General features: G+C 42.4%; 1 pseudogene; it reads right to left on the minus strand.

Annotated features, from left to right (window-relative positions):
• Positions 1-3,427: 3,427 nt before the first annotated feature.
• Positions 3,428-4,470, minus strand: LOC101559697 (annotated as a pseudogene).
• Between the last annotated feature and the right edge of the window lie 4,700 nt (positions 4,471-9,170).

Genomic DNA, 9,170 nt, shown 5'->3' on the forward strand with positions numbered 1-9,170 from the left:
GGGTCCGGGGATTGAACTCAGGCCCTTGCGCTTGTCAGGCAAGTGCTTATTCTACTGAGCCATCTCCCCAGCTTCAGTATTTTCTACTCTTAATCAGGACCTGGACTTTTCTTTGTCGGTAGTTTTTTTTTTTTTTTTAATACAAATCTTTTTTTTTTTTTTTTTTTGGTGTGGGTGGGGTCCGGGGATTGAACTCAGGCCCTTGCGCTTGTCAGGCAAGTGCTTATTCTACTGAGCCATCTCCCCAGCTTCAGTATTTTCTACTCTTAATCCTCACTGTTCCTTAAAATTCATTCTTTGTTTTTAGAGAACATAAACTAGGAATATTTGACACCTAACAAGTTGAGAGTTATATTACCCTTGTGCCATTTGCAGGTCTCACTGAGATAATTGGAAGGAGATAAGGGTTGTTTTTTGTTACATATTTTCTTGATTGTGACTCATTTAGGTGACCCAAAATTGTCATTCTTGTTTGTACATTGCTTACACCTTAAATTTTAAAGCTTTGTCTTTTTTACACATTTTAAAAATAAAATGATGGTAAATTTAAGTTGAGGGCAAGATTATGATGTTTCTTTGATAGGACATTTTCTTAATCCAGACAAAACCATAGTCTTGTTTTGTATATGTCACATTTAGACTTATTAGTTGTTGAATTTATTGTGCTTTTTGCTTGACCTGTTTGACTTCTTAGAAAATAATACTAGGGAAAAATAACAACATCCCTTAATGGACTGTGATGCTAACCAAAATGTCAATTTATAAAGTGTTGTAAAATGGGTGTTTTCATGAAACCATATTTAGAAAATATGTATGCTTATTAATAAATGACAGGATTCCAGTTGCCAGTTAAAAGGCAATGCAATGGCACCCATTCTTTAGACCTGGAGGACGGTTTCTCTGGGCCAGCCGGGTCTGACTCCCCTCTGCTCTCCAATGGGTGATGTTGAGCTCGCTCTGTCTCAGTTCCTTCTGGGTGTGGTCCTCCACTGGCCAGGAGGCAGTCACAGACTTCCTCATTGGGGACTTTACAGACGAGGGTGGTGGCTCGTGGGAAAGTTCTCGGTAACCGGCCGTGAGCATGAGAAGAAAATGGTTTTCTCTTTCTGATCTTTTCCTGTCACTTTGTACTTTTCATTTTTTAGAGGTGAATTTCTGCAAATGATTAGACTGGGAGAAGCCATAAGCAGTCTCAAGATTTCCCTTCTGTCTAATGACTAAGAACTTTCAAATTAAGGCTATAAAAATGAGCATTTGCTGATATCAAAGACAGGAAAGTAGCCTCACTAATGTGTAAGTTATGCTTTCTGAAGTGGGGTACAAGATCTAACCTGTGACGGCAAGTGTGTTGCGGATATAGAGATGCAGAAATTTCAGAGTGGATTTCCAGTAAAGCTTAGCCTTGTCTTGCTGCTAAGAAAGATGGCCTCTGAGTAGAAAGACAACACAGATGTCTTGGGGGATTCTTTGCTCTAGGGCTCAGGGCAGGATTGTTCTGAGCATCTATCTCTCTCTGCAAATGGTCTATTCGCAGGCTGGGAAGTGCTCCAGCCACACCAATTTGCCCTTTGGTTTTGCCCCTCGCTCTCAAAGAATTGGAAAGCAGTCATTCAGTCTTGATTATTGCTTAGATTCTGCCGGCAATACTTCCTTTCTTTTTTAAAAATGATTGCTATAGTTAGAATCAACTGTAGCTCATACTTTTAGGAACACGTGCTAGAGTTAAGAATACGAGTTTCAGGAAAAGGTAGCAAGATGAGTCACTAAGGGTGGCTGGTCTGTCGTGACTTATCCTCTGGTCATTCTCCTGGGAGCAGCCACTTGCTCTGGCCAGCTCGGGTACTTTGAGAAGTTGTGAAGAACAAGTAGGGATTAAAGAGATCTCTATTTTTCCCTGAAAGTCAAATTCTTTTGCTCCTTTAAAATACATTCTTAAGCACAAGAAAATTTTTAATCCTCACATATTGAGACAGAGCTGTTTAATATTTTTCTGCATCCATGCATGGCCTGTCTTTGCCAAAAGACAAAATGAAATACAGAAAAATATATTGATTATGATTCTATTTCATCACTAAAATTATACTGCAACAGAGAGGAAAAATGGTCAAATCTTATGTTCAGACTTGAAGAGACAGTCCTTATTTGTGCTCACAATGCAAGTATAAGCCACAAGACAACCAGGCGTCTGTGGCCTGAGGATGAAGTCAGTGCACCTATTATTTCAGAGCCCTCCACTGCCCTTTGGACCCTAAGGGTGAGGTGTGTGACACAACACTAAGCAAAGCCTTCTCTAGTATTTCTTAGCCTGAGTTCTCCTTTTCTGCCCCCCAGACTAAGGGAAAGGCCGCTAAGTCAACCATAATTGAAGTCTCCTCCTGGCCATATCCCTCCCTATTCAATTTTGCTCATGCTCCTCTAAGACAGTGTCCCTTACAGGAGGGAGGTGGAAAATATAGCGCTACCCATGTCCATATGTCCTTTTCTCTCAGTGACCACAAACAGAGCAAAAAAGATTTGAGAGTGTGAAATCAAGAAAGATTTGAACAGGAGAGTCTGACCAGTACATTGAGGTCTGTAGGGGACATACTCAGACCTATAAAGGAGACCAGAAAGATATGATGCTACTCTTAAATCAAACATTGGCTACTAATAAGAGACAAACAGCATTATAAACTGCTATGACACTTAGAGATAAATATCGTATTTAATTTAAAAATCTAGAAGACAGACAGCCAGGGCAATCGGCATTTCCTACTGCTGGTCAGGCGGCCCTACACAAGATCTCTACTGACTACCAACCAGGCAGGAGACTGGAATAAGAGACATCCTGAGACCTGCAATCTTAAAGACCTACAAAGAGTGAAAAATGAGCCCTTCAATTGTTTTAAGTTGTCAGCTATTCATCAGAGAAAAGATAAAACTCCTCCATCTTCTTAGATCATTTACAAGAGGCACAGATACAAGAGGCATACATCCCTGCCTTCTGATTTGATAAAAAGACAGATTATTCTTTTTTTTCAATTATTTAAGAACTTTATTAACAGGTGCTTGCAGTTTGTTGACTTTTTGAAAAAATCAAGTTGTAAGCTTTTATTACAAATTAAAAATGAAGTTCTTAAAAATCTCAACTTGACCAGATATGAAACAATTTAAAAACCTTTAAGGGTGTATTGAGAAAAACAGTTTTTTTTTTTTAAACACGTTTGTCATTACCAAAAAGAGACGTCTTTAAGTAAAAATAATAAAAACCCCACGCTGCATAGATAATGCAGATAGTTCTAGTTATCTGGTCAACGGGCAAAAGCAAGCACTTAAGGTCTTCAGTTCCAATCTTTTGTTCATTTCTTATTCCTGGAATTTCCTATTCGTTTCTTTCTTGCTGGATGACTAAACCGGATGATGGTAGAGATGTTAAGCTGGAGTTTGCTCAGCTGGCCCTGCTCAGCCTTGCGAACCACAAATTCTGCGCTGGCGGATCGGCTGCTTTTGTCTCTTTGCCATGTTGCGGTTCAGAGTTTTCTGGGCGTCTGCGTCGGTAATTGAGGTTGCGACGGTACCGACGTGGAGGTGGCTGCTGACCTTGGGTCTCATCTCCTTGATTTTCCTTACCTTCTTCATTGCCGTCCTCTCTAGGCTGTCTTTGGAGAGAAGGTCCCTGCGGAATCGTGGTCTATAACCTGGATACATATTCTGCCTCACTTGTCTACCTTGCTCTCCTGCACCTGGCTGTCAGCACCCTCCATCACTTCTCCTTGCACAGGAGGGTTGGGGTACCATGGCCGACGCCCACAGAGTCTCTGCAGTAGTAAGGTGGGCACCTTGGCCCGCAGTGGTGCCGGCGTGGCTGGGCCTGGCCCTCGGGAGCGCTCTCTGATCCCTCATTCTCCCCACTCTCGCTATGCTGGTAATCCTGCTGGTGCTTGCGTGGACCCCCACGACGTGGACAGAGTCTATGATGGTTACGGTCTGCTGCGCATTTGCTGCCTGGAGCGGGAGCTCCACCAGGCCTGTGACATTTGCTGCTTCGCACCCTTTGCTCCTTCAACACCACCAAGCTCTGCAGTCTCTCCATCGCCTACACTGCGCAGGTCCTTCCCGGGATTATTCTTCTTTATGGTGGTCTGGTGTACAAGTACGTCTTCCAGGGTGTCATTCCTGGTGATGAAGCCATATCCGTTTCTTACACTGAACCATTTTCCTGTTCCCAAAACCGTCCTTGCGCTGACCTTCTTGTCCCCCGATGTGAGGCCACCTGGCCCGGGTCCCTGGGCGGCTGCCCGGTGCCGGCTTGATGTCCGCAGCGCTGAGGGCGGTGGCGGGGACTGCGGCGGCTGCTGGCCCGGCTCCCTGCTCACCTTGCGGTGACGGGACTGCTGGCGGCTCCTCCCGGGGCATGATGGTGACCTGGACGGCAGCGGGGTCGGGCTGCTCAGGGCTCTCTGGGGTCCACTCTCCTCTCCCACTACCCATCGAACTGAAAGACAGATTATTCTTAAAGGAAAGCTTATACCCAGTCAGCTCCAGGTATTAGAAAAAAAGCTACAAAAGATGGCTTTCGCTCCCCATATTTTAGTAAGAATTGCCGCTTCTGTATTTTATAATCAAGAACAAGAGCCTATGGAAATAAACCAGAGGCCAAGAAAAAGCAACTGCATTAGCTGTGGCCTCAAAAGCAATAGACTCTATCATAACTATCTCTGGAAGACTCTATTAAGATACAATAGTTTACAAAATACAGAAACGAAATTGAGGGTTTAACACTAAGCCACATCCCCAATCCCAGAAGAAACTTTTAATAATGAAAGCTGTCAACCAATAAAATTAAATACAAAAAAAAAGAAAGAAAAACAATAGACTGTCTTATTCTCACAGCTGTAAGAAGAGCTTAACAACCAAACTCCCCTGCTACCACCACAGAAGGCCAGGCCACCTTAGCAGAGCCTCGGCCATGCCCTGATTGTGTGGACCACTGGAAGTCACACTGTCCTCGGAGATGCAGGCCCTAGGCATCAGACCCATCTCACTGCTGGTCCAGCAGGACTGAAGGTCTCTGGGGTGCTCTGCCTTCTGCCCCTGACTGGACTGTCCACCTCCACGGAGAAGCCCTGGGCCATCATGACTACATGGGGAAGAGAGGCCAGCCGTGGCTGGACGCTGGCGCCTGTCTCTCTGTGCTTCCCGGGCTTCCTTCTAGCCATCACAGTTCAGTTACAGGAGTCCCTAGAGAGGAGGCAACTCACTGTTTCTCACAGCCCTTAGACTGTAACTGGGATGGCTTTCTCACCACTCATTCCTCTCCTATTTTGCCTAAAAGTTCATTTCGCCTGCTGGGGAGAGATATTTTATCTTGCTTAAACACTGTAATATACTTGCACCCAGGTTAGGTATGCTACCTCCCCCTTGTACAGACAAAAATAAATCCTTATGCATGGTCAACTAAGTGCAAAACAAGAAGAATAATAAGAGCTGCCCCAGTGAAAATAAATCTCACATATCCTACTATTTTTTTCTCACTGGAGAAAATACCCTTTGAGGCTGTAAGTTAGAAGAGGACTATCGCCAATATTTTACAATTTAATGGCATAATAGATCCTTATAAACTATAATAACTTCTGCAATACTTCAATTTTGGGAATTAAAAAACCCAGTAGAGGGTAGATGTTGGCACAGGACCCTCGATTGGTAAATGAGGCAATCCTGCCAGTTCACCTGGTAGGACCTAACTCGGACACTCTTCTTAGATCTCCAAAGATTCTGCTTGGTTTTTAGCATTAAATTTAGTCTTACTTTATTTTTTGCCGGCTCAGCCCACCCTGGGGGAGGTGCTAGTGAGGCATGTGGTACTGGGGACTGAACTGCAGTCCTCTGCACCTGCCTAAGCTTGCCTTAGCAGGCGCTTTAGACCGCTGAGCTATCTCTCCAGCCCTTTAGCATTAGATTTAAAAGATACCTTCTTTTATATTCCTTTACATGCAGGTAAAATACCAGGGCATTATTGTATCTAAGGAGATCTGAAGGCTAGGAGGAGAAAGAACTAAACCAATATTTTCTTCCGATAGCCCAAGACCCTAAGACAGCTAAGGAAAGTCTTAAAAGCTAACAGGCTTTGTTGCCTTTAGACAACAAAATGTGGTGAGAGTGCACAACTCCTCCATCAGTGTATGGGGGATGCCCAGAAGGCAGATACCCACTCTTTAACCTGAGAACCTGATTCCCAAATTGTACTCCAGAAGCCTGAGCAAGAGCTTCTGAATGCTGCGGCACTGAGGCTGCGGAGAGGACACCATCTCCATTTATATGTTGATGAAAGGCAGGACAAGGGTTTGGGAATGCTAGTGCGGACTGAAGACCAGCTCATCACCCGATAAGAGATCTTCTTCAACCCCAGGTGCTATTCCTAGAAAGAGCAGCCATTCAAATAAAGATAAGTTCCTCTTTAAACTCTGCCATATTTCTACAAAAATTTGAGACTAAAAAGCTTTTCTATGAAAAGGTAATTGTCGCCACTAACACAGTTAGAAAAGACTTGTTAGAGACCCTCCTTACTGACCTTGACTTGACCCTCTTCTGTGATGGCACTTCTTTAATATAAAATGGGACCAAAAAGACAAAATGTACAGTAGTAACTCTACATCAGACATATAGAAGTTCCTCACTTGCCCCTGGGACTAGTGCTCAGCTAACTAAGCTTGTAGCTCTAACTAGGGCTTTCCAAATCAGTAAAGGATAAAAAAAATCAATATTTACACTGTTCCAATGTGTACTTTCCTAGTGTTGCATATCCACATAGCCGTATAAAAATTATCTGACAACCAATGATTCTCTTATAAAGTATCATAGATGAACTTTTATCATTTGCCTGTATGACCTCCAAAGTGGTGGTAGTTCACCATAGAAAACACTAGTTGAAAAAATATCTCAAGGTAATCAACTGGCTAACATCTGAGAAAGGTCCTGTGACCCAAATATACTCGCCCACAATTGAATGGGCTTCCCTCATGGGAGTCCTTCCCTTGCATCAAGATGGCTACAATCAGATGCGGCACATTGCTTCTTCCTGGCGCTAGTCAATAGAAAGTCATGAAGTCATTTACAGCGAACATTTCATGTAAGACCCACCTGATGGCCTCAGAGTTATTCACAGAAAAGAGACTTTCTCAAACAATGCAACAGATAGTTAAGATATGTGAGCTCTGCCGAGAAAATCCTCCTCACTGGACTGCAGCCCCTCCAGGTCTACAGAGAGTGATAAATGCCCCAGAAAAGATCAGCTATTTGATTTTGCTCATAAGCTAAAGAGTAAGGGGGTCTAGTACCTACAAGTCTGGATAGATACTTTCATGAACTGGGTTTTAACCTTTATAAAACAAAAAAAAGCAGAAGAGGTCATAAAGATTTTGGTCACCAGATTTGGACTTCCTAAGATCTAACAGAGTAACAGCGGGCCTTTTTTTAAGGCAGTGGTACACCAGTGTCTGTCAGGCACTGACCATTCTCTGTCATCTTCATTACACATAGAGGCCAGAGTCATCACAAAAAGTAGAAGAAAATAAACGAGATCCTGAAGAGACTCCTTTACAAAATGGCTCAAAAAACCCACCGACGATGGCTTCACTATTTCCTTTAGCTCTTAACAAAATAGAAAAGGACACCTCAAGTCCTAGTCTTCAATCTATTTGAAATACTTTACAAAAGACATTTTCTTTCTAAAGATTTTTCTCTCCAATAGAGAAACAGATGCATTACTAAGAGATCTCTCCTCATTAGCTAAATTTCAACAGATTCTTCAACAGCTAACAAAAATTCAATCTAAGAAAAGGAAAAGGAAATGAAAAGTCTCTATTCCACCCCAGAGGTGTAGTTCTGGCACAGTCTCTTTCCCCATCTTGTCCTTCCCTAAAACCAATTTAGGAAGGACCATCCACCGTGATCCTGTCAGCTCCATCAGATGTCAAGGTAGCAGGCCTGGACTCCTGGACAGACCACACCCAACTCGAGTCCTGAGAACGGGAGACTTGCTAAGTGTAAACAATGAGGCAAGTACGATGGTGAATTTAAAAGACTAAAAATTCTTACTGAAAAAATCCTAACATCTCCAGGTAAATAATCTAAGATGTTACTCTTAGCACTTGTGCTAAGTAGGTCACCAATTAAAGGAGAATGCAATTCCTTTCTGGTGTGGGCCTGACGATATAGTGTCATTACAACAAATGTCTTGCTAGGAATGTGGCCTGCTCTCCTTTTCAACTAATCGAGACTTTCTTGGTGGGTGTCTGCATTTCAAGAAGATGATTAAAACAAGCTGCAAAACTGCATTGATGGGGCACAGAAAAGTTTGATTGTTTGGAATTTAGCCCAGCTTTGCAAGGTACCTGATTGGCCTATAATCTATAGCCTTCATGATCTTAGATATAATCAATTTTTTTTCTAAGAATGACACTAAAGCCTCTCTACGAACTCCAATAAATCCACCTTTCAGTAAACATGAGGGTCCTATCATGAGAGCCAACAATCTTACATAGAGAGATGGCTGCTCTCTTTTTTTATGTATTCAGCACAGGGTCTACAGGGGCTCACTACACAGATTGGCCTTGTAGTGATCCTCCTGTTTTCAGCCTCCCAAGTGCTGGATGACAGGCCTGCACCACCACATCCAGTCTGAGATGGCTACTTTCTGATATGGGATGATTATCTATGATTAACTCAAGCTGTCAGGCAACTTAATGAAAAGGCATCTGAGCTATAAAAGGCTCAAGTCAACAACTTCTGACATTGCCAGTCCTGTGGATAACCCACTACTATTATGGACTACTGGACTATATTGGATTATTTTTCTGAATTCACACACCTACAATATTTAAATGGCAATGGAATACTCATCTCTGAGAAAACTAAACAAAAAAAGGGGATATCAATGAAGGATCATTTTGTATCTGTATATACGAAATAGTTAGGATAGATAGACAGCTACTTTCTCTTAATTCAGTGAGAAGAAAGATTTGTACTAATAGTCATTGGACAGGATATCATGTCTGCCTCTTGTACTATGAACAACCACTATGAAGACAAAAATATCCAAGGTATTAATTATTGAAACTGTCCCACTAATCAGTTTTGAAACTATCTCATTACTATTTGTTGTCATATATATATATATATATATATATATA

Source organism: Octodon degus, unplaced genomic scaffold (genome assembly GCF_000260255.1).
Source record: "Octodon degus isolate 3935 unplaced genomic scaffold, OctDeg1.0 scaffold00061, whole genome shotgun sequence".
Taxonomy (NCBI): Eukaryota; Metazoa; Chordata; class Mammalia; order Rodentia; family Octodontidae; genus Octodon; species Octodon degus.